General features: G+C 44.1%; 1 protein-coding gene across 3 annotated transcripts in view; it reads right to left on the bottom strand.

The window, feature by feature from the left end:
* Nucleotides 1–25,626, bottom strand: part of SHISA6 (shisa family member 6) — a 304,834-nt gene that overhangs the window by 32,487 nt on the left and 246,721 nt on the right. The gene's annotated exons all lie outside the window — the stretch shown is intronic.

Genomic DNA, 25,626 nt, shown 5'->3' with positions numbered 1-25,626 from the left:
TAGATGAGCCCTAAGAGTGAGTGGGGTCATAGGTTCAACAAAGCTGGAAAGGATGAAGGGTGGCTGATTTGTCCTCCTTCCATTTCAGATAGAACGTTTCCTCCACTGTGATGACCTCTGGGGTTCACAGGTTATTCTGTGGGTGAGGTCTCCAAGTCTCACAGTGATCAGACAAGGAAGTGACTTGAGTCACTCACGCTTCTTCTTTGAACGTATTCGTTGGCTTTCAGAACAGGTGTATTAAACTTTGGTCAGTTGTAGCTTGCCTGTTCCTGCAAATGCTGTGTCCATCTCAGAAGATTTGCATCCAGGGTTGCCACATCAAAATTGCACACTTTGGAACTGCGGTGCCTGATCTGTGATAAAGGCAGCTGGTTTATTCTATGAAGATGTGATGTTCTAGACAATAAAAGGAATATTCTTGGATCTTTTAAGTAAAAGACTTCCTTGGATCTCTGATTATCAACTGATATGCAGCTAATACAGCACTCCAAAAACAAAAGAAATGACCACTAATAGCTCATTCAGTTTATATTTTTTAATAGATTTAAAAACTTTTAAAATTCTAAAATTTAAAATCATATAGCTTTTAAAATTTTAAACATAGATAGATAGAAAGATTTTAAAATGTGAAACATTTTGGCATAAAACACCAGCTTCAGTGAAATCCCAATCTCACACCTCTTAGGTATAAAGGTGTACAGGCTTAGCTTGTGATGTACGTTGTCATTCTGTATGTGGCAGATGGGGTGAGGGTTGGCCTTCAATTTATTTGGAAGAAAAAAAGGGGGAAATAATACCCATCTCTGCTCTCAACTTGACCCCACCTTTTAAAATGATACACAGAGATGGAAATTGGAGGCAAGAATATGGTACCCCTTCCTGAATCTGCCTCTTATCCCAGAATAGGTCACATCTGTCATGCTGTGCTGTCTGTCCTGTGCATTCCTATGATATCAGATTATTTCTATGTGTTAGTTGTACAAATTTGTAGTCTTGTAGTTAGCTCTGGCCGAAATGGTTTTTGCATGTATTGCAGGACATACGTATTCCCAGCTCACCGCTGGCCAGTTCTGTGCCATCATGTAACTGATTTACATGGCACTCCTATGACTCGTCTGGCAACCAGCGAGTCATCATTGTCTTCCACTGTGAGTTCTCATCAGAGCGGGCCCCTCGGATGTGCCAGTTTTTCAGGAAGAGAGACAGGCTTGGCAACGAATTCCCCAATCTGCACTACCCTGAACTGTATGTCCTGAAAGGGGGCTACAAGGACTTCTTCTTGAAATGCAAGAGCTACTGTGAACCGCAGAGCTACCGCCCCATGCACCACGAAGACTTTAAGGAGGACTTATGGAAATTCTGCACGAAGAGCAGGACGTGAGCAGGGGAGAAGAGCAAAAGGGAGCACTACAACCCTTTTTGCAGTGGCAGGCAGCGCAGAGGGCAGCTGGATTCCGCCCGGCCTGCAAGGGAATCTTGGGCGGCACGAGCGGTTACTTCAGCTGCATGCCTTGCAGGACTTAAGTTATCCCTCACAGGGTCTTTGCTTCACCACCCACCGAATCTCTTCCAATGAAACAATGTGGAGTGCTGTGATTGCCACCTTGGAAGCATGGAGGCCAAGAGTCTGCATTCTGTTCATGAATCCTGGGTTTTCCCATCTGCTTATCAAGACAATCTTTGTAAGCAGAGTACATTTATTTATTTATTTATTTATTTATTTATTTATTTATTTATTTATTACATTTCTATACCGCCCAATAGCCGGAGCTCTCTGGGCGGTTCACAAAAATTAAAAACATTCAAAGTATAAAACAACAGTATAAATCTGGGAAGCAGGTGAATGTAACTGCTCTGTGAAGTCTTCATTGTAAGATACTTGTGTGGATTTTAAAATTGTGCCCTTTTTATTTTTAATACAGTCAAATGAAGCTATTTTTTTATATTTGGCAAAACCAGCTGTGGAGAGCACACTAGACCAATATACTGCATTGCTGTGTTAGGAGAACATCTTGGGTCTATGTTTAAAGCTCAGCTGAAATTTCTCAGAAGACCTTTTTCTGAGAAAATGTCTGAAATTTTACTTTTTTTTTTTTATCACTTCCAGAAAAACAAGGGCACTTTGTGAAAAATAAAAACCTTAGGAAAATAACATAAGAACATAAGAAGAGCCATGCTGGATCTGACCAAGGGTCCATCTAGTCCAGCATTCTGTTCATACTTTGGCCAAACAGCTGCCCACAGGGAAAACCACAGGACATGAGTGCAACAGCACCCTTCTGCCCATGTTAACCAGCAATACACACGTATACACAGGCTTACTGCTTCTGTCACTGGAGGTAGCATATAGCCATCAGGACTAGTAGCCACTGAGCACCTTCTCCTTCATGGAGTTGGAAGCTGTGCTACTTCCACTGCTATCCGTGAGCCCCATCTCTGAGGGCCTTTCCACACGTCGTACCAAGGCCGCTTCTAAGCGACCCCAGTGCGACCCCAAACCAATCGTCTAGCTTACCTTTGGAAGAGACGAAGAAGAGGCGTCCTTGCCGCCACCGCCGCTACCGCCACCCACCGACCTCCTCGCCGGCCGGCGAGGAGAGCTCGGCAGAAGAAGGCGGGGTGGAGAGTGGAGGGAAGAGAGCGGACGGGCGAGGAAAGGGGGGGCAGCGGTGGCCCCTGTGCGGTCCCGGGGGCGTGGGAGGCGCCCTCCCCTTTCCTCGCCCGTCCGCTCTCTTCCCTCCCACGACCCAGCCCTGCTGCTGGGAGCTCTCGCAGGGCCTGCTGGCTAAAGGGAAACAGAGCCTGGAGCAGCCCGCCCACAGTCTGCGCCGCCGAAGCACGCCTCCTCCTCCTCCTCTTCTGGGGACGATTGAGGTACATAGTACACGAGCGTTTTCGGGGCGCCCTCAAGTGGCTTCGGGGCGCCTTCGGAACGGGGTTTAGACTCCCCCAGAGAAACTGTTAGAGTATTTATCCTCTCCCTGAAGAAATTTGGTGCAATGCTCCCTCAAATTCTTTTCTAACAGATTTTGGGAGGCCATTTGTGCAGAGCTCTACTTGCAATGCCAGTACAATCCCGTAGATATATCAACCTTGCTGAAGCTAAATAATCTGGGTTTGGCTGGTGCCTAGAAGAGGAGGGGACCTCTCATGAAGCCTATGCCGGCCACCTTGAGTGCCATGAAAGAAAGCTGGGGTATAAATTGTTTGCCCCATCTTAAACATCTACTTGCTGCAGTGCCTCATAGCAACCTTTTATACTTGCGGCACAAGTGGCTTTAGTTCCACTGAGAATCCCTCTCAGATTGTTAAACTATGCTTTTTAACAGAAAAAAACAACAAAATTGGAATTCTCTCATTATGTTTATGGAGGAAAATAGAAGAATTAACATTATTTACAAGCTCAAGCGGTATCTCCAGGCCCATCCAATCTGACCCCTCTCTAATCTAGTTCACAGAATTGCAGTCGCTTAAAGCATCTCTTTCGAAAGGCATCCCTCCAATGAGTCTAACGTCCAGCTATTCCCATGCATCCGCTGCCTCTGCATCCTTGTTGCACTGCTGACCCCGCTGCAGCACTTTGGCGGTCTGCGCTCAAGAGAACTGACAGCCAAAAGTGGGAGTAGCCATAAAGCATGCTAGCGGATCCTTCTGCCTCTTCTCGGGTTTAATGAGATCATTTTGCTAATGGAGGCGCGCTGGCTGGGCTTGGAGCTGGTCAGGGAAAGGGGGGACAGCTGCTGTGCAGCCCTACAGACGATGTGCTGGGCTCACATCTGTCTTCTGGGATGCTCCATTAAGGCAATAAAAGATTAATAGGGCTCTTGGTTTTCCAGAGATAACAATACGAATTCTCTCTGGGTGCAGCTGAAGGGAGAGGTGGAATAACAATATCACGGGAGGGGGAGGGGGAAGGGGAAGGGGAGGGGGAAGGAGGGAGCGATGCAGTCATCCAGAGCTGCCTGCTGCAGATCCACCCAGAATGCCAAGACGAGCACAGCACAGTGCGTTCCAATGCTACACGTCACTTCCAAAGGAAACTTTCCAGAAGCTGGGCATACAGGCTCACTTCCAAAGAGCTTTTATAGCTCTACAGGGGAAGCTGATCTCTGCTATCCACATGGGGCGAGAGCAAGCAGCTCAACAGGTTGCATTCTGGCCCTCGTAAGAGCAACAACAAAACACCCTCCCCTTTTCATTAGCCTTGGGATTTTTATTTATTTAGATACATGACCAAGGGCATTGATAGCCTTTCTCCTCCCTCACGTTTGGATATGGCTTGGCAGTAACAGGTAACGGCTCTGCATTACAATGTGGGCAACGACAGCCTTCAGATACAGCCAGAGATACCAAAGTGTCAGGTTGCTGTACTGTCTGAATCCACTGAGTTTTGTTTTCGCTGGCCGGGGAAGGGTAGGGCGTTTTTACTGCAATCCAGGCCGTAATTTCAGGCAGCTGGACACCAGCCGTTCTACCAAGCTAAAGGAGGTGAGGAAAGAGCCCCTTCCTTCCTGAGAGATGAAAAGAAGATCATGAGGGAGGAGTGAGTGGCCAGGTGTGTGGGTATAGGCAACTAATGCCTCGGTCTCTGAAGGGAAGGAAGCCAACACCTCAGAAGCCTCGGGACAATTGCCTATGCTGCCGACATATCCCATGAGCACCCTGGTGTGGTGCTGAGCAAAGGATGCTTAAAAGCTAGCTCTGCATTCTTCCAGCTCCTTTGCATGCCTTGTAGATAACCACTTCCACCCAACCGTTACCTTCTGCCCTCAGCTTCAGTCTTACTTTCCTTTTACGCACAATTGCCAACCACCTCAGAATGCTTTGCCAGCCAGTTTATGGCTATGAAGGTAGACTGAGGTGTTGTTTCGGTGGTGACCAAAAAAAAGAAAAAAAGAAAGAAGGTAAAATGGGGCAGTCCTCCCTTCTCCATTTCTTTCAAGCTGGCATGATTCACCATTGTCCACTCCCTTTGCGTGCTGTATGCCTTCTCTGCCAAGTGCCAGTGCAATGTTCATGCCCACGAAAACAACCTTCCCTAGGTCCTCCTGAGAGATGCCAAGTCCTGGAGGTTTTGAAGAAGAGGCTGGATGCAGTGGCTCACCACCTCTTATGGATGGTTTCATTGGTTGTTCCAGCACATTGCAGAGGGTTGAACTAGATGACCCTTGTGGTCCCTTCCAACTCCACAATTCTATGATTCTTTCAGCAGAAGAGGCAGGTGTGCAGCCAGTTTTGAGGCCTGTGCCAAGCATGGGGCTCCAGCACCTTGCAGCATAAGGCCTTTAATTAAAGCAACTCAGATCAGAGCATTTCGACTAACGTTGTGGGATCTGAAGGTGCCTGGCAGCCTTTCATCCCCACTTTTGACAGAAGAAGATCTTTTTGGATGCTGACGTATTGATCTGAACTTTGAAAGCAGCCCTTCTTCCTCAAGGTTGAGATTGACAGTTCTAATTTGCAACATAAATCACTCACTGAGCCTCCCAATCCCAGGTTGTGGACTCCTGGTAATTGATGAGGAAAATGTTAAATAGCCCCCAATGGCTTCTCATTTTACTTTCCATTGAAGGATAATATTGCCTAGAGAACCTCCTTCACATCGCACCAGGTTACTTTTCCAGCCTTCCTTTTCAGACTCTTCATGGGCCTTCCATGTTCTCTAGAGCAATCCATTTTTTCAGCCTCAGTGATTTCCTATGTGTTGATAGCTAAACTGGAATGAAATGGATTTATTTTGATCCATAACAGAAAAAATAGCAAGTGTCAGTTTCTTCAGAGAAGGGGGCTGTTTATTTTTGCGCTTTGTCTTCACTAATAAAGTCAACGAAAATAGAAAGCTGGGATATTTGCAGTTGTCAAATATGCCACAGATGAATGATGTGTCTGACGGCCAAATGTTATTTTCAGTTGGTTTTTATGGGCCATTGAGAGAGCAAATTAATTACTAGGGGAGAATAAAGTAGTAGCACTAAGAAAATAACATCCATTTGGTAACTTTATTTTAAGTTTCCTCTCTTCTTTGCCAGTGCTCTGCCTGGAACCTCCACCTTCAGTTTCTACCTCTCTTTTATCATATGGAATTCACAGAGTAAGCAGAAGGCTGAAGAAACAAAATTGTGTTTTACATCCACAAATGGACAAGGTTTCTCTCAGTAATGTGCAACCCTGGAAAAACATGAGTGCAAAAGAGGGGATGATTCTGGGTTTCTCTGAGTTGGAAGCTCGAAGTATTGCATCCAGTTCTGGTCTCCACAATTCAAGAAGGACGCAGACAAGCTGGAGCGTGTTCAGAGGAGGGCAACCAGGATGATCAGGGGTCTGGAAACAAAGCCCTATGAAGAGAGACTGAAAGAACTGGGCATGTTTAGCCTGGAGAAGAGAAGATTGAGGGGAGATATGATAGCACTCTTCAAATACTCAAAAGGTTGTCACACAGAGGAGGGCCAGGATCTCTTCTCGATCCTCCCAGAGTGCAGGACACGGAATAATGGGCTCAAGTTACAGGAAGCCAGATTCCGGCTGGACTTCAGGAAAAACTTCCTGACAGTTAGAGCAGTATGACAATGGAATCAGTTACCTAGGGAGGTTGTGGGCTTTCCCACACTAGAGGCATTCAAGAGGCAGCTGGACAACCATCTGTCAGGGATGCTTTAGGGTGGATTCCTGCATTGAGAAGGGGGTTGGACTCGATGGCCTTATAGGCCCCTTCCAACTCTGCTATTCAATGAGTCTATGATTCTATGATCTATAAGCAGTCCCAGATGGATTCAATATCATGGATTATCTTTTTGTGGGGACCAGAGGAGAATAGATGAAGAAAGACCAACCCACGAGATTTGCACATGGGAGAAGGCTTATAGATATACAGATGATTCAGAAGTGCGGTGAGATGCACATTAGCCTTCACAATGCATTCATATGGGCCCCACTGAAATGGTTTGGTGCATCTTTGGAGGCAGATGAGGTCATGCATTCCCATTGAGAGCCATGAGTTCTCATGCATAACTAGTTGTGAATGGCTAGAGCTGGATGGGAGCTAAACTAACAGCATGGGACCGGATGGGCAGCTGCTCTTTTGCACACACAGATTTTCCTATTGGACGGAGATGCAAACAGTGAGAAAGGCCATTTTTAAAATCATCCCCAGAACATCTGAAAAACATAATAATAATATAGTATTGATGATCTATCTGTGATACTATAATCAGAGAATAGCTATAATCAGAGAATAGTATATAACAGATATAATAACTATAACTGGAAAACAGCACATGCACCGTGATTTCCTTGATACTGGGATTGCTTCCAGGTGGAAGGCTCCTAGCACTAACAACCAAAAGGCATTGCACAGCTATGCTATTTTCCCTTCCATAACAGATTTTCTGTTAAGACAAAAAGATGAAAGTAGTGGTAAGAAAACACAGGAGAGCTGAAAATAGTAGGTAACATCATTTGGACTCCCCATAAAATTCTGTGGATGAGGCGGGCTGTTTGCACAGTAAAAGCCCTTGTATGGAAGCATCCCAGAAACTACTTGGCATGGGACAAATTTGCACATAGGTATCACTTCTTTGAAGGAAAAAGTGCACAATAGTGCATATATTATTGTATACTGTTTTGCAGGAAAGCAGGCTGTATGTTGTGTGAATGAATATGAATCAATTGGGCCTAGCATTACCTCACAATGCCATTGGGCAGCTCTCAGTGCCCCAGCAGGGTGATCATTATGACTTTAAAGTGGATTCCTGCATTCAGCTGGGGGTTGGACTCAATGACGTTATATAGGGTGACCATATTTGGGAAACCAAAAAGAGGACACCTAGTGTGTGTGTGGGGAAGCAGCTTTCTGAGTCCTGCAGAAAGTACGTTATTCCCCCGCCACCTTAAAGAACCCGATTGGAGTGGAGGAGGGGAAAGGATTTCATTCTGCACCACCACCATCCACTCCAATTGGGGCCTTTTCTGTAATGTCCACGAATGACCCACTTTCCCCTTTAAGACCTCAATTGGAGCTCGGGGTGGGGGAATGATGTGCCTCAAGAAAGCATGTCATTCCCTCCTACCATGCTAATGGCAGCCTTAAAGAGGAAGGTGTGTCATTCCAGGACATTATTGAAAATTATAGAAAATCCCCCCTGACACCATGGAAAGAACAAAAACCAGGACAAATCCGGGGAAATCCTGACAGTTGGTTACCCTACCTTATAGGCCCCTTTCAACACTACTATTCTATGATCCTATGATTCTATCCTTGGCCACCCTTTAACACTTTTCTCTCCTGTGTTTTGATCAATACCAGGCTGGGTCTGGGAGCCGCCATTTGCATTTCTTACAATGCCGCCGAGTAATGCTACACTGGGGTGTGCGTGTGAGGGGAATTAAAATAATGGTGCCCCAGCACTAATCAGAGTGCTGTTCATGCCCTCTACCACTGGATTAGTTCATTGGGGCTCATTCACTTAAGAGAAGGGCTACTGATGGATGGGGACTGCCAAAGAGTAGTTTGCTGAGGTCCCCCTCTGTTCTGAAGCCAAGCCTGGAATAAAAAAATTGATTAGAGGAACCAAAGCTGAAGGGGGCAACACTGAGGGAGTGACTGGAGTCCAGGGCCTCAGCTAGACCTACATGGTCTAGCGTGATGGATGGGTGAGGATCTCGCGATATTTTTATCATGAGATCTCCCCCTCTTTTTACGCACGGCACGATGACCTCGGAGGGAGGGGATGTCGCAGCTGGCATATTTTTTTGTTAAAGAAGAAGAGCACATGAAAGGTCGTGCGCAAAAGGTAGTTTTTAGATGTTTTAAAATTAATTTACCTGCTCCCCCACCCCACCCTGATGGGCGCAGAGGTCCTGAGGAGCTCTGTGCCCCATGCGCGGCTCCCGGCTCTTTGAGAGTAACTGTGAGGAACCGGTACAAACCGCGACGCCTGCACACATGTTCCACAGTTGTGGGATCATCCCGAGACTGTGGAAAAAGCAGGTTCGAAGGGGAGGGCGAGATCTCGGGGCAAGGGAGGGATCATCCCTCCCTGCTCTTGGGATCTCCTGTGTGTCATGTGGATGCACAGGGATGATCCCGGGGATCACCCTGGGATTTCGCCCCATTTAGTTATGACCCAGGTTTCTTGTAACCTAGGGAGTGTTGATGGGGAAGCAGGGCACCAGCAACACATATGAAAGATTGTGACCCTACCTGAGCAGCAGTGCAATCCCCTACAAGTCTGCTCAGAAATAAGTGCCGATAGAGTTAAATGGGGTTTACTCACAGGTATATGGGTATAGGATTGCAGGCTAAGTAAGTCAATGTAAATAGCATTCCTGAATGTTCATCAATTATTCTTCAGATACTTTCTAAAGCAGCATTATATCTCCTTGTACTCCAAAGGATGAGGCTGCTGAATAATGAAGGGTTCTGCCTCACTGTGTTGTCAATTTGCATTTGTGAGACAGGGAACTGATGCAAAGCAAAATTTGCAAGAGTCATCATAACCATAAGAAACCAAGTAGGCAGTTTCTTGGGTCTAATCTTTCAGGTCATTTGGCATTTTAACAGTTTTTAATAGGCCTAGTGCCCTGTTCAGGCAACTGACAAATCCTCACAAAAGGAGGTTGCCAAGGTTCAGTACAGGATAAGGCTGCAGTGTCACTGATTGCTGCAAAACAGGCAGAAACTGGATGGGTGAAACTTCTTACAACACAGTGCTGCAGCAGAGGGGGAAGCAATGCTAACCGACATTCTGGCAGTCGAAGGAAGAAGATGATCCCTCTCGCTTATTAGCATGGGCAATGAAGGGTGCAAGGCTATACACGTGTACTGGGGAGTAAATCCCACTGAACTCAGCAGGGCCTCATTCTGAATAAAAACCCACAGAATTGCACTGTAATGCTTCAATCCTAAATCCAGTTTTCCAATGGAAGCTGTCTTAGCACTGATTCACACAAACGAATAGCGGCTTTTTGACTGCCTTAAATACAACCATGCTGTTGTTCTGTGTGGCAAGATATTCGCGTGCAGTAGCAGCTGGCCTTGCAAATCCAACTATTTTTATTACCACCCTAAGCCATAATTTTCATTTACCATGAGCCATCACCACCACACACACAGATATACAAAGATTTGCAGTGGCATGGCATACTTGACCAGAATTGCATGGCAAGCCATTGCAAATGGATATCTTACCGCATTGAGCAGCTTTTAGGTGGCTATGCTTACAGTTTTCACTGTAAGAATGTAAGAAGAACCATGCTGGATCAGACCAAATACCTATTTGCTAGTCTAGAATCCTGTTTTCCAAAACCTATGGGAAGTCCACAAGCAGGACGTGAGTGGAATAGTACCCCCAAGTCATATTCTCTAGCAACTGGTGTTCAGAGTCATGCTGCCTCCAATATTGGAAGCAAAATAGAGCCATCATGTTTTGCTTCCAATATTGGAAGCAAAATAGAGCCAATGAGACCCTTATCCTCCATGAATTTGTCTAACCCCCTTTTAAAGCCATCCAAGTTGGCAGCCATCACTACATCTTGTGGTAGCAAAATCCGTAGTTTAACTAAGTGCGGTGTGAAGGAGTACTTCCTTTTATCTGTCCTGAATCTCCTACAAATCAACTTCACTGGATGACCATGGGATCGAATACTAAGAATGAAGGAGAAAATGCCCCTTCTCACTTTCTCCACATCATACATAATTTTATAAACCTCTTACCGTCCCCCTCAACATTTTTTTTCCTAAATGAAAGGGTCCCAGTTCTAATCTTTCCTGTAAAACTGTAAAATGGAGGTCTAGTCTAACTTGCTTCATTGGAATGGAGATAACTCCAAACTTTTGCCATTTTAATTTTTTTAGCTTCTTTTTAAACTCTTCAGGCAAGTGAAACCTTCAGTTTCTGCCAATGACTAACCGTTCAAGGGCTTTTGCTCCCTACAGCATGGTCAAACAGTTGCTGATAGAAAGAATTTCCCCTGGAGAGCATCTCAACTAATGGAAACTAATCACAAATTGCTCTGCATGAGCTGGCAAACATTTTGTGTTTACCACGGCAGCAGGTGTATGTCTGGCCCATTTCTTAATGAGCCTGGTGGACAAATGTCCCCAGCTTATGGAATGGAAAGGAGTTAGCTTCTGGCTGCTCATGGCTTTTGCCATGTTGGGATCTAATAAACCCTTGGATATGCTGAGCTGGGTCAGAGTTTTGGATATTTTACCATTCCAAGGGTTTGTCCCTTAAGGACAACTTATACAACTGAAAATTATCCATTGTGCACAATATGTTCAAAGCACATAATTAGTTGCTACAGAGTCACATGGCTTTTCCATTGTACCACAGCATAGCCTGATTGCTTGTCACGCATTCTGTGATAAGGTAGTTTTTTCTACTTACTTTATTTTTGGCTGAAAACCAATCTAGCTGTGTCATGATGCAATCAGCTGATTGGCTGCATGGGGAGTTGAGTTCACCTCATGGCTGGAGATGGATTTTTTCCCTTGGGAATAGGCATTTACTCCAGGGCATCAAAGCTATACATGGTACAGTGGGAGTCCCTCATCTTAAAACAGTGCAGTTTTGAATGTTTCCTAGTTTTGATCTGGAAATAATAACTGTGAGTTACTCTCTAATGATTTATGGCATCCTCTGCTCCACCCCAAAGAGCCTGAGTTCTGCATGTGTCTGTCTTCATTGGCAAGCATTGAAAACTCTCCATTACTGCTGAGACCTCTAGAGGATGGAGTTTTCTCTAGAACAGTATCTGTTGCGGGCAAATGAGGACCAATGGAGGGTAAGTGACACACTACTTTACTGGTTATGGAGTGTTACCACCAGTTTACGTTATGATCATCTAGGAGTAGATATACATGTCACCAAATGTGGCATGGAAACAACCCTGGAGAAAGACATAATCATTCCATTGAGGGTTCCAATGTGTAAACTAAGCCTTAATCAAAGATTGTATTGGTTAAGATGTCTATATTCCACTCTAAGGGTAAGGTTTACTTGTAGTTTTCTGAGCAGCCATTAGAGGAAGCTGCCCCACTCCGAAGTCAGTCACACATGGCTCTCTTTGCTTTTCAGAAGCAGGGCCATTTCAAAGCATAAACTGAAGACTGATTATGTGTGGGGATCCTTTTCAGTTCCCTCACTACCAGTGTGACTGGCAAACTGCCTTAGGACACATTATACTTAACCCTTAAGTAGTGTTTACTCTTAAATCCAGCTGGCACTTCAGGTACTGGATGATGCCAGGAACATGGGGCTATGCTCCCTGATGTCAGCTGGCCCTGGAAAGGCTAGGTGGGTGTTAAATCGACCTCCCACCGCAAAATTGTTCCCCACCCCTGACATGTCAGTTACACTGACTTCAAGTTACAATGGTGTGAGAATGCTGTCATAATTCCAACCTCCAATAAAGCAGTGACATGTTGTCAGCATAACCCTATCCTCATCCAGCTGCTGCAACCTGAAGACAGGATTGCATCATTAATCCTGCTAGAGGGAGGAGTGAGGTAAGACAGGGTACGTCCCAACACACCCCAGATCACTACATTGCAACCATTTTACACACTCTCACCCACCCTCAGCCAAAAAGCAATGGTTTGACATACCTCCCCACTCTTTAAATCAAAAAATATTTCATTAAAAAGAACTATAATAACTTTCCCCATATGTTCTAATCAGAAGTGTTCTGCTTAGCTGAGCCCCATCTGGTTGAATCCAGTAAGCTGCTTGTTTGAGATTCAGATTGTCCTGAGTCTTCAACAGCAAGCAAACAAGCTAAGATATTTTTTAAAAGCTGCAAGCACCAGGCATTTGTTCCCTGTCTCACACCTAGCCTTGTTTCCCATGATCTGAACAATTCTAAATAATTTTCAAATTCAGCTGTCCAGAGAAATGGAAAGTTAGCAGAAACTGTTGTAGAGAGTGGAATAGAGTCTGGAGGGACCGTCTGGGGTCTTCATTCTATAATTAATTCCTTCAAAGAAGTTGGTTCTTCAAAGAAATTACAGTAAAAAGAAGAAATCATGTTTTTGTTCATTCTTCAAATTAATCTAACATGGGAGGCACACATGTGGAAAAGATATCACTGATTTCCACCCCATGTGAGGTGGAGGTCAGTAGATATAATTTACAAGGGTAGAGGCACTACCCTTCATTCAATGCAGTGTCACTGTATGTGTTTGTAACTAGGGTTACCTTCTTCAGTAACCACATGGTGGCAATCAAGAAGGACTAGTTTATCTTTAGGTAGATTCAGATGAGCCAAACTCACAGTATCTGCTTGTACACGTTTAGACTGGTACTTGAAGGGAGCTCAAATTTGTGCATATTAGTGGAATGTACACACAAGATGTGTACTTTAAAGTGCACACGAAACTGCATTACATCCAAAGAAAAATACATGGGAAAATGTGTATATTTGAAAAATGTGCACAGAAATATGTATCTTTGGGAAATTTGCACACAAAAAGGTGTGACTTTCCATGGAAACTTTTTTTAAAACACACACACACACACAAAACCTCACATACCTATGTGGATATGGGACAGAATGAACTTAAGCCTGAAAATCTGATAGATCTTGGCAAGAAGGAAATCAACAAATCTATCCATCCATTGCAGGAGACCATGTATGGGATAGTGGGTGGCAGATGGAATAAGAAATGGATAAAAGTGCATGGACAGAGAAAATGATATTGTTGGCTGTGCAAAGCTCTATTCTGTTTGCTGCTAGTTATTTTCACAGCCTTGGTCCACAATGCTGCAGCTGATATAAACTGATATAAACACCTGTACATCACAGTGCAACAACTCTCTTCTGCTTCCAAGGAAATCAATGTGATCTCTCTGGATTTACATTGCAACCAAACAAATAACAGGTCGTTCGTGCATGTGAATATGCATTGTTTCACATGCACAGTATCTACCACAGCTTGGATTCCTAATTCATCTCCCCATCAATATTTGCCTGAACATTTGTCAACGTTTGTATCCTTACTTTTTAATCCTACAACCTTCTTGGAGTTAACCCCAAAGGGCTTCCAAAATCCCCCCCTTTGGAGATTCGTCATGCCAAGGTGAAATTTCCTGACCTTCGCGGCAAACCCCGGGGGACTCACTTGTTGTCTTGAGTTCTCTCAACATTAATTGAACGCTGTCAAAAGCCGTCTATGAGCTAGGCTCACTGAAGTGCACAATGCCTGCCGTTTAAGGCTTTACCAAATGAGCTGCGAAAATGCTAGGCTGCAAACATCATCCTTCTTCCGTCCGCTCCCCCATTCCATCCAAGATTCCCTTCTGAGCACTCTTTGGGGGATGGACCGATCTGTCAGATATCCCATTATGGGCAATTCTGTCAGAGAACTGTGACTGTCTCGTTTTAATTGGGTCATGCTGGCAACCTAGCAATCAGTGTGATGCAGGGAGTGGCTGATGAGCCTTTATCTCAGGGTGGATTCACATGTTCACTTAACCACACCATAGTCAGGGATTTTCACTGTGCATTTTCATCCTTCTTCCATCCCTACAAGTGTGTGCGTGTGTGTGTGTGTGTGTGTGTGTGTGTGTGTGTGTGGTCATTGTTATGCACATGCATAGAAAATAAAGATCACATCACTGAGGCACATTTGCTTTACTGCTAGCGATGTGGAAACTGGTTCCCTGCAGTCTTTTCTGATGCTTCTTCGGCCAGCATTTGAATACAGGAAAGAGATAGAAAGATGGAACGGTTCCTTCCCAGCCAACGGTACACTTTGCAGAGCGGCATGGAAAGATGCCATAGGAAGTGGCTTCCATGCCATTAGTGGTAAATGTGAATGGGGCCTGAGAAGCAGCTGTGACTCTGTTCTCTCAGAAACATTCCTGTTGGAAGAGTGTCTGTATCTGACCTTCAAAGTTGAATCCCTTTTGCTTCTTTAATGTAACTTCTGTTGCAGCAAGGAGCTGTCCAGCTGCTTCTGTGGAAAAAACTCTTGGCACCGCCCATGACCTGAGGTATGAGCTGAAGGGAGAGGAAGTATTGTCTCCAGCATTCCTAGCTCTCTGATGCTCACAGGCATTGTGACACATGATCAGCCAACATGATGAAGTGATGCTAACAGTCATGAGATCAGCATATCTAGAACATGCAGGCTATTAATCTCTTTGCTACACTGCACTTTTGCTGTTTTTCCAAAGCTGTTGGGTCAAAATTTCAATGTAGTTTGTAAGACCATACTGATCTTCAGTGTATCATAGCTGTATTCAGGCATTCAAAAGTGTAAGCATGGAGGGGCTACAGGGAGGCATGTGCCAGCCCTGGCCTCTACCTTCTTGGGTTGAATTGGAAGGACTGAAGAGAGGCTGGAATTGCATTTGGCCGAATGTGGTTAGTTACAGCCCTCCACACGATTGGAACCTTAAACAATCAGGATTCCTAATGATGTGCAGGACTGTAACTACATTCAGTTGAACATGCTTACAATCTCCCTTCAGACTTTCCCGGTCAGAAAAGAGAGGGTAGGGTGCACATATCTCAATCTCTCTTCACTCTTAGACTCTGAATGTCAGAATCTATGAGGCTGCCACAATTGAACTCTTGTTCCAACTAATACATTAAAATGATGCCAGGGTTCAAACCTGCAATGGAAACCCTGCCCCTAGCTCTGATGCATGGTATGGGAGATTCAGAACCCAGTGAAAGGAAAGGTGGTGATGATGATTGGCTGATGCAAAGCATCCTGAAGATCTGCCTGCTGTAGGGCAGCCACTTACATATTGCCAAAAAAGAGGGCAAAAGAGGGCATCCATTTGCAGAAGCCATTTAATGTGTATTGGTGCAAATTGAGAAATAATAACTGTGAATTAGATATATTTCTTTGACTTTAAACCAGGCTTAGACTGGATATTTCATCAAACAGTGAACACCTTGAAATAGAGGACTGTCCCCTGCCAGCTCTCCAAAATAGAGGACTAACCTCTATAAAGCAGGACACTGGGCCACCTGAGCTCTGCTTTTTGTACCTCCAGACATACTGCGAAGTACCACCTTGAAAATCCCTGATCTATGGGCTTGTTTATATGCCCTGTTTAGCCCATTCTGGCTGCGAGTTGATGCTGCATTGTTTATGCAACGCAGCTGCAAATTCACAGCCACCACGGGCTTTTCTCCCAAAACTGCACTTTTTAAAAGTTGATGACTTACTGTGACTTTTCCTTTGCTCCAAGGTCACCACCTTCTTTCCTCCATCTGCCAGTGGTGATTTGGCTTTGGGATGAAACCGTGGGTATTCCTGGGGGCGGATCAAAGCCCAGGACAAGTCACAGGAAGCACAGGAAGGCAGGGGAGAGGGTGGGTTCGATGAGCTGAATGGCCACCAGCGCTGTGGCTCTTCCAGCCAGGTAAGCTGCAATCTCTCCTGCCATTAGGACTTATCGTCACCACCGCGCAGCTGCAATGCTGCAGCTTTTTGAGGGAACAAGGGGCAAAATGGCATCGTAACGACACCTGCTAGGACTCTCTCAGGATTCTTAAGTTATCCTCTCAATGGTTCGGGAGCTTTGGGGATATGATGAGTCGAGCATGTATGCAAATTTGTCATAAGAGACTTGGGCCATAGCTAGATGGGGCTTTACCCCGGGGCGATCCCCGGGATCGTCCCTGTGTGCCCACATGATGCACAGGGGATCCCGGGATCAGGGAGGGCTGCATCCCTTGCCACAGGATGTAGCCTTACACTTTAGGCCCGCTTTTTCCACGGTCTCAGGATGATCCCGAGACCGTGGAAAGTGTGGCCCATGGTCACAGTTTGTCCTGGCTCCTCATGGTTACTCGAGAGGAGCTGGGACCCGCGCATGGGCACAGAGCTTCTCAGGAGCTCTGCTCCCATCAGGGCTGGGGTGGGGGGAGCGGGAAAATAAAAAACAATAAAAAACATGTACCCTTTGCACAAGCGCTCGTGCGCGGTTTCCTCATTAAAAAAACGAAACAAAATGGCGGGCGGGACGTCCTCTCCCTCTGAGGTCATTGCGCACCACATGTAAACAGAGGGGGAGATCTTAACCACCACCCCCGGTCGCACTAGATCGGTAGGTCCAGCTAAGGCCTTGGATGAGGCCAGGAACTATCTTCATCTGGTACCATCTTTTCAGAATCATTTGTAAGACACTGCTATTGACTTTGCACTAGTTCAGGGCGATCAGTGGCATGGGTCATTTTCTGCCTAGGCTTTGCTGAGCTAATATTTCATCTCCTCCCCATGTGTGTCTGTGTATGCACAGGACCTGCATGTTCTATACTTCAGCCTAACTCAACCTGTTGCCCTCCAGATGTGCTGGACTACAACTTCCATCATTCCCTGGCAGCAAGGCAACAGAAATGAGCAGAGACACTGCTTGCAGTACTTGTTCGGCCTGCTTAAAACTGAAGATTTGTTTTTTAAAAATAAATAAATCCTGATAGCATTGCAGCAAGGGAGGCCAAACACTACATGAATTTCAAACTGACAGCGGCAGCTGTGACAACATCTATTTTAAAGCAGGGTGACCAAACGTCCGGTTTCGTCCGGACACGCCCGGGAAACGGGGGGGGAACCTGTGTCCGGCTGGAAATACTGTCCCCCCCCCCTTTTGTCCGGCCCCAACGGAAGCCGGGGGAGCCTTAATAAACCCCAACTCTTACCAGGCCTAAATTTCTGTAGTGAGTGGCGGCGGCCATCTTGAATCTCGCCTGAAATCACGCGAGATCTCGGCAGCTGGCTGGGAACTCAGAGAGACCCAGCCAGCAGCCGAGATCTCGCGTGAGTTTGGGCGAGATTCAAGATGGCCGCCGCAAGGGGTGGGGTGAGTGCTTGGGGGCTGCGTGCAGGAACTTCCAGCAACGCAGCCTCCAGCCCCCCCCCCCAGTGCAGAAGCAGCAGCAGGAGCAGCAACAGGAGGAGGTAAGAGACTGAAGTTTGTGTTTGTGTGTGAGTGCATGGGGTCTTTGAGTGAATGCATGTATGCATGTTTTTTGAGTGAGTGATGCTGAGTGTGTGTGCATGCACACGTGTGCTGGCAGTGTGAGTGTATTGATGTCTGAATGGGATGCCTGGTTGTTTGACTGAATGAATGCATGTGCATATTTGCAGTGGGGGTGGCTGTAGTTTTCTGTGAGTTGGGGGGATGATTTGTAGGTGAAGTTCCTATTAAATAATGCATTTTAGACCCATAGACCTTCCTTTCCAATTTGTTTACTATAATTGGCATGACGTATATTTTGTAACAGTGGCTGACAATTGTTCATCCTTCTTAAAGAAACTTTTAAAAAATTAACAGGGTTGTTATTATCACCACCACCACCACCATCATCATCTATCTCTCTTTTCTTGCTTGTGGTGGTTTTTCTAGATGAACATGATGGGCTTTGCCAAGTCATGTTGTCTTTTATTGATTCAGAACAGGTATTGCAATTTCAATGTAGGTGTGTTTTTCTTGGTTGTTTTTGACTGTTATGTTTGGTTGAAGTTGAAACAAGCTAAGACAAGCTTTAATCCATTTTGTTCCATGGCTAACATTTGCAGGCTGTTACGTGATGCGTTCTCATTAGACCCGTGTACAAAAAAGTCCGTCCTGCTCACAGGAGCTGCCTTGTAACCACTCCCCCCATTGATGACAAACCAATCTTATTGGTGGCATCTTCACAACAATGATACAGGTTGGAACTGGAGACTTATTTCACTGGCCTAGAATCATAGTCACTACTCTTTCTAATTAGACTTTATAGCCAATTAGAATTTATCCTTAAAACAGGATACAGTATTGCAAAAACATGTTCATGCTGAAAACACAAAAGTGATAATCTGGCAATACACAATACTACTGACAGTATAAAAACTGTGGCACTTAAACATATTCTTTCTGAGGTGGGGGAACACATTTTATGATTCTTTCATTCTTGCTTATTGATTATGTGTGACTGCGTATGTATGGTGATTAGCTGGTGGAGGGAATGGAAGAAGAGTTGAATGTACTAGGATAAACAAAGAAACTTGCTATTAAGGAGGGAAGCATGGGGTAAACTTCACAATATTAAAACTATAAATGTTTTGGGAAAACAACAATTGGAAGAGAGCACATCTTTCTTTATACAGGAGTAAAACAATTTCACTCAAAGTTCTATTTTTATTCAGCTGAGATATCAGTCCTTGATGGGACTGAAATTTCTAGAGCTTCTTCAAAAGCAAGTTTTCTTGCAACTGGTGTCATCTGGACTCTGGTCTTCTGTACTGCAGTTCATCTGGGTTCCAAATTTCATTATTACTTTTCTGAGAAGACTTCTTGCATCTCTTTAGGGTTATGATGGTGTTTGCAAAAACCTGCATAGGAAATTAACTACAAAGAGGCGTGGATCGCTGGATGAAGAGCAATTACAAAACAATAACTATGTATATGAATCTGCATCTTTTTTTTTTCTCCTTAAGATTTAGAGGCTAAATTTTTACTCTGCACATGTTCTTGGCTATTATCATTATCATTATTATTATTATTATTATTATTATTATTATTTTATAAAGCACCATCAATGTACATGGTGCTGTACAGAGTAAAACAGTAAATAGCAAGACCCTGCCGCATAGGCTTATATTCTAATAAAATCATAGTAAAACAATAAGGAGGGGAAGAGAATGCAAACAGGCACAAGGTAGGGTAAAACTAACAGTATAAAGTCCGGCTAGGCTGCCAAGGGCTAGTTAAAGCTGAGTGAAACTTTCAATCAGGGGGCTTTGGGGGTGGCAGCATTTCTTATTCTTTAAACATACTTGCATGGCTGGCTAGAATAAAGAAAACTAAAGCAATTACTCTGAAAGTTACTGGTGCTCTTTGTGCAAAGCTTGACTGAGTAATTGCAATTGAAAAAAGCTAATAGTCAGGGGGCTTTACAGTCCATTCTTTGGACTGCAAGCAAAGGACACTCTCAGCTTTAGTTAGGCAAATGCTGTGCTCTGTCTTTGAGGGGCTCTCCTTGTGCCTTACAAGGGTCTACCCAATGCGTGTAATTTTTGTCTACTCTCTGGTAGCTGCACTTTGAGACTATTTAATAGATTACAGAGAAAACTAGGTTAATTTTAAATTTAATTCAGGTTTGAGGTAGACTCTTCTTGCCGTTGGAGGCTCTATTTTTGAAGTTTTTCTGCTATGAACAGGATGCTTATCAGGAAGCAACAGCTGGTTTGCAAACACAATGTTTTCTTTATTAGACTTTGCTACTAGTTATTTACTGTGTACTCTGTACAGCACCATGTACAGTGATGGTGCTATATAAATAATAATAATAATAATAATAATAATAATAATAATAATAATAATAGTTCAGATTTATGTTGTTTTATGTAGCATTCTTTAACATGCTTTATATTTTTAATTTCTATTTCTGAGCATGCCATAGGAGTTTCTTTACAACTTGGCATGGCAGAAACATTAAATTGGGTTTTCTCTTGAACTTGAGATTGAATTGGGGGAGCTTTTAAAACTGGTTGTTCTATGGGCTTACTTGGCTCTGTAAGTGAAGCTTCAGTTTCTCTAGCAGTGCACTAGACACAGCAAGAGATTGCTTAGGAGAGTTTTTGGGGGCAGTTACAGTATTGCTTCTCTCTGTAGCTAAGGTTTTAGGGAGAGTCTGCATTTATTTTATTTATTTATTTATTTAGAGTATTTTTATCCCGCCCTTCAGCCAAAAGGCTCTCGGAGCGGCTTACAATGTATCAATAAAGAAGACAGTCCCTACCCTCAGGCTTACATTCTAAAAAAAAGACATGACACACAAGGAAAAGTGTATGGGGAGGGAAGAGGGAGAAAATAAAAATAAATTAAGGAGACTGCTTAGGCTGGTGGGAAGGCCCTGCTCCGTCCTCTCATCTCCCAATGGAGGGGCAAACCAACAGCTCCTTCTTCCCCACATGGTGAAGATGTTAGCCCTGTGGGGGGGGGGGTTTCCAACTGAAGCAGGCTGGGATGGTGCCTGCCTGCTCCAGTCTCCCTCGCATCTTCTTCCCCACAGCATTTCTGTTTGCTGCTTTGGGGAGTCTCTTTCTGATCGTTTGCTGCACACACTTCTCTTAAGACCGGCTTTTGCTCAGAGGTCTGGTGGTTAGTGTCAGTGACTGGAGCTAACTGGTATTTAGCTTTTATGCTTTTTAACAATTCCCAAACTGTATGTAACATATGTATGTAACAAAGGAAACATCTGTATGTAACATTCTTTTTTTGCTATGGGGGGGCTTATTTAAGGTGCTAAAAGGCCTTAGCAATTCAGAGGCTCGCAAGATGACACGATTATTATTATTATTATTATTTATTTATATAGCACCATCACTGTACATGGTGCTGTACAGAGTACACAGGAAAATTAGATCCATATAGATGTTTCCTTTGGAATGAACTCCATTCTTTAGGAGAAGATATGAATAAGTATGACAAGCACCCAGCAGAAGTTTTGTCTAAAGTTTGGGAATTGTTAAAAAGCATAAAAGCTAAATACCAGTTAGCTCCAGTCACTGACACCAACCACCGGACCTCTGAGCAAAAGCCGGTCTTAAGAGAAGTGTGTGCAGCAAACGATCAGAAAGAGACTCCCCAAAGCAGCAAACAGAAATGCTGTGGGGAAGAAGATGCGAGGGAGACTGGAGCAGGCAGGCACCATCCCAGCCTGCTTCAGTTGGAAACCCCCCCCCCCAACAGGGCTAACATCTTCACCATGTGGGGAAGAAGGAGCTGTTGGTTTGCCCCTCCATTGGGAGATGAGAGGACGGAGCAGGGCCTTCCCACCAGCCTAAACAGTCTCCTTAATTTCTTTTTATTTTCTCCCTCTTCCCTCCCCATACACTTTTCCTTATGTGTCATGTCTTTTTTTTAGAATGTAAGCCTGAGGGTAGGGACTGTCTTCTTTATTGATACATTGTAAGCAGCTCCGAGAGCCTTTTGGCTGAAGGGCGGGATAAAAATACTCTAAATAAATAAATGCAGACTCTCCCTAAAACCTTAGCTACAGAGAGAAGCAATACTGTAACTGCCCCCAAAAACTCTCCTAAGCAATCTCTTGCTGTGTCTAGTGCACTTGCTGTGTCTAGAGTCTTGCTATTTACTGTTTTACTCTGTACAGCACCATGTACATTGATAGTGCTATATAAATAATAATAATAATAATAATAATAATAATAATAACTGCTAGAGAAACTGAAGCTTCACTTACAGAGCCAAGTAAGCCCATAGAACAACCAGTTTTAAAAGCTCCCCCAATTCAATCTCAAGTTCAAGAGAAAACCCAATTTAATGTTTCTGCCATGCCAAGTTGTAAAGAAACTCCTATGGCATGCTCAGAAATAGAAATTAAAAATATAAAGCATGTTAAAGAATGCTACATAAAACAACATAAATCTGAACTATTATTATTATTATTATTATTATTATTATTTATATAGCACCATCACTGTACATGGTGCTGTACAGAGTACACAGTAAATAACTAGTAGCAAAGTCTAATAAAGAAAACATTGTGTTTGCAAACCAGCTGTTGCTTCCTGATAAGCATCCTGTTCATAGCAGAAAAACTTCAAAAATAGAGCCTCCAACGGCAAGAAGAGTCTACCTCAAACCTGAATTAAATTTAAAATTAACCTAGTTTTCTCTGTAATCTATTAAGAGAGGCCTTCAAGAGGCCACTGGACAACCATCTGTCAGGGATGCTTTAGGGTGGATTCCTGCATTGAGCAGGGGGTTGGACTAGATGGCCTTGTAAGCCCCTTCCAACTCTGCTATTCTATGATTCTAAATAATCTCAAAGTGCAGCCACCAGAGAGCAGACAAAAATTACACGCATTGGGTAGTCCCTTGTAAGGCACAAGGAGAGCCCCTCCAAGAACCAAGGCCTTGCAAAACAATTCTAGCAATTCTAATTTTTGCAGTTCTAAAAAGCAGTTTCTAAAATCACAGTTCTAGCAAACATTTAGGCTAAGCAAAACATTTTGCATGCAATATTACTTCAAACACATTGGTGTTACCCAGCACTGGAAACAGAATACAAGAAAGAATTCATACAGTGAACCTCTATGCTAACGTGTGTATGAACAGACACGTGTCTGCCCACATTCTCCACCAGATCTGTTACGTGATGTGCTTTCATTAGACCCGTGTACAAACTTGCACATGTTCTAATGAGACTTACACCCACTTCTAAGGAATCTTTTGACATTGGCAATAGAGCATCTGTGGCGAAGTAAGGCGATTCTAACTCAAGAAACTTACAGCACTGAAGGGGATAACGCCACAATGGCACATTTATTGAGGTTGAAACAAATACAAAGGCACAAGCTAGTTTTGGGGAAAGGCTTAGAAGCAGTTTCAAGATTGAAAAATAGACCTTTTGAGACTTAAGAGCATACACACAGAGACAGCAGGGGAAAGAGTAGAGGGAATCTAATAATAATAATAATAATAATAATATACCTCTCCTTGGGCTGCAGCCCTTTCTTGTAGAGCAGAACTGTGGAGCATTGCAACTCTTCGGTGAAGAGGAAAGGAATTAGCGAGGGAAAGCATGGCAGCTCGCTCTCCCAAACTGAAATCTTTAATAAACTCAAAAAGAAGAAGCTAGCCTGTTTCCCCTCCCCCTTTAGGGGGTCTTGGTATTATCTTGTTTAAAGATCTACTTGCTATGGGAACAAAAGAGGGTGATTTGGGATGATGGCTGTACTTGATGCAGCCTAGAGTTCAGCAACAGGGCTACATTAGCATGTGTATGACCAGGTAAAACTCTTGCCATCCAGCAGTCATATTCTGCTTGGTTTCCCCCCAGCTTTGTCTTTGGGGAAGGCATTTGAAGACTCTATCAAGAAATGGTTACTGCTCGCAGTCTATAGGTGGAGTTTGGGGTCACTTCAAAATGGAGTCAGTACTGCTCACAGAAGCTACCTTGTAACAAGGCTAATAGTAGTTTATGCTCTTTCTGAATCACAGAATCATAGAATAGCAGAGTTGGAAGGGGCCTAGAAGGCCATCGAGTCCAACCCCCTGCTCAATGCAGGAATCCACCCTAAAGCATCCCTGACAGATGGTTGTCCAGCTGCCTCTTGAATGCCTCTAGTGTGGGACAGCCCACAACCTCCCTAGGTAGTGTCGCACTGGTCTAACTGTCAGGACGTTTTTTCCTGCTGTCGAGCCGGAATCTGGCTTCCTTTAACTTGAGCCCGTTATTCCGTGTCCTGCACTCTGGGAGGATCGAGAAGAGATCCTAGCCCTCCTCTGTGTGACAACCTTTTAAGTATTTGAAGAGTGCTATCATGTCTCCCCTCCATCTTCTCTTCTCCAGGCTAAACATGCCCAGTTCTTTCAGTCTCTCTTCATAGGGCTTTGTTTCTAGACCTCTGATCATCCTGGTTGCCCTCTTCTGAACACGCTCCAGCTTGTCTGCGTCCTTCTTGAATTGTGGAGCCCAGAACTGGACGCAATACTCTAGATGAGGCCTAACCAGGGCCGAATAGAGAGGAACCAGTACCTCACGTGATTTGGAAGCTATACTTCTATTAATGCAGCCCAAAATAGCATTTGCCTTTCTTGCAGCCATATCGCACTGTTGGCTCATATTCAGCTTGTGATCTACAACAATTCCAAGATCTTTCTCGTTTGTAGTATTGCTGAGCCAAGTGTCCCCCATCTTGTAACTGTGCATTTGGTTTCTATTCCCTAAATGTAGAACTTGGCATTTATCCCTATTAAATTTCGTTCTGTTGTTTTCAGCCCAGTTTTATTGTACTAGATTTTTCTGCTTCATTTGTTAATATGAATTTTCTGCTTCATTTGTTAATAATGCTCCTTCTCTTGCTGGTGATGATTACTGGTTGTAGTTGTTTATTATGTTATTTATTTATTTATTTATTTATTACATTTTTATACCGCCCAATAGCCGAAGCTCTCTGGGCGGTTCACAAAAGGAATAAAATAAAATAAATTTATTGTTATAAAAATAAAGAAATGGTTTTATATAAGTGTTAATTCTTTTTTTAGTGTTTTGCATATTATTATAGTAGTTGTGTGCCTTTGGCACTCATTGGTTGGTATCATTTACTTTTTGTGAACCACCCAGAGAGCTTCGGTTTTGGGCAGTATAAAAATGTAATAAATAAATAAACGTGACCGAGGCCACGCCCCCTTGGGGGCTGGACATGTTGAGTTGGCTCCGCCTTGGGGTGGGCATGTTGGGGTGGCCACGCCTCCTGAGGGCGGCCATTTTGTCCTCCTTTTTGGCTTCCAAAATATGGTCACCCTATTTTAAAGTAGACTTTCCAGAGATTTAGCTACTTTATTATAGTAGTATCCTTTCAAAACATGGCTCTTCTTGAAAAGGGGGAACAGCCATATCTGTCAGTCCCCACCCCGCAACTCCTGCAAAAGGTGCATAGCCCGCAAATTGCCACTAGGGGGTGCAAAGGTGCCTTTTTCCAGTGATTGCTGCTGCATGCAGTGAATGGCTTCTCTTCCTATTCAGTTGCCTCCCTCCTGTGCCAGGGTCCCAGGGCATTATTTTAGTGTGATGTCCTGCAGGCTTCTTTCTCTTTCTTCCTGCATCCCATCATGTTCTCCTTCAAAGACTCAGAGGATGCAAAGACTCTGC

The sequence above is a fragment of the Elgaria multicarinata genome, chromosome 3 (genome assembly GCF_023053635.1).
Source record: "Elgaria multicarinata webbii isolate HBS135686 ecotype San Diego chromosome 3, rElgMul1.1.pri, whole genome shotgun sequence".
Classification (NCBI taxonomy): Eukaryota; Metazoa; Chordata; class Lepidosauria; order Squamata; family Anguidae; genus Elgaria; species Elgaria multicarinata.
The sequence above is the reverse complement of the archived record's forward strand: the minus strand, read 5'-3'. Positions and strand labels throughout refer to the sequence as shown.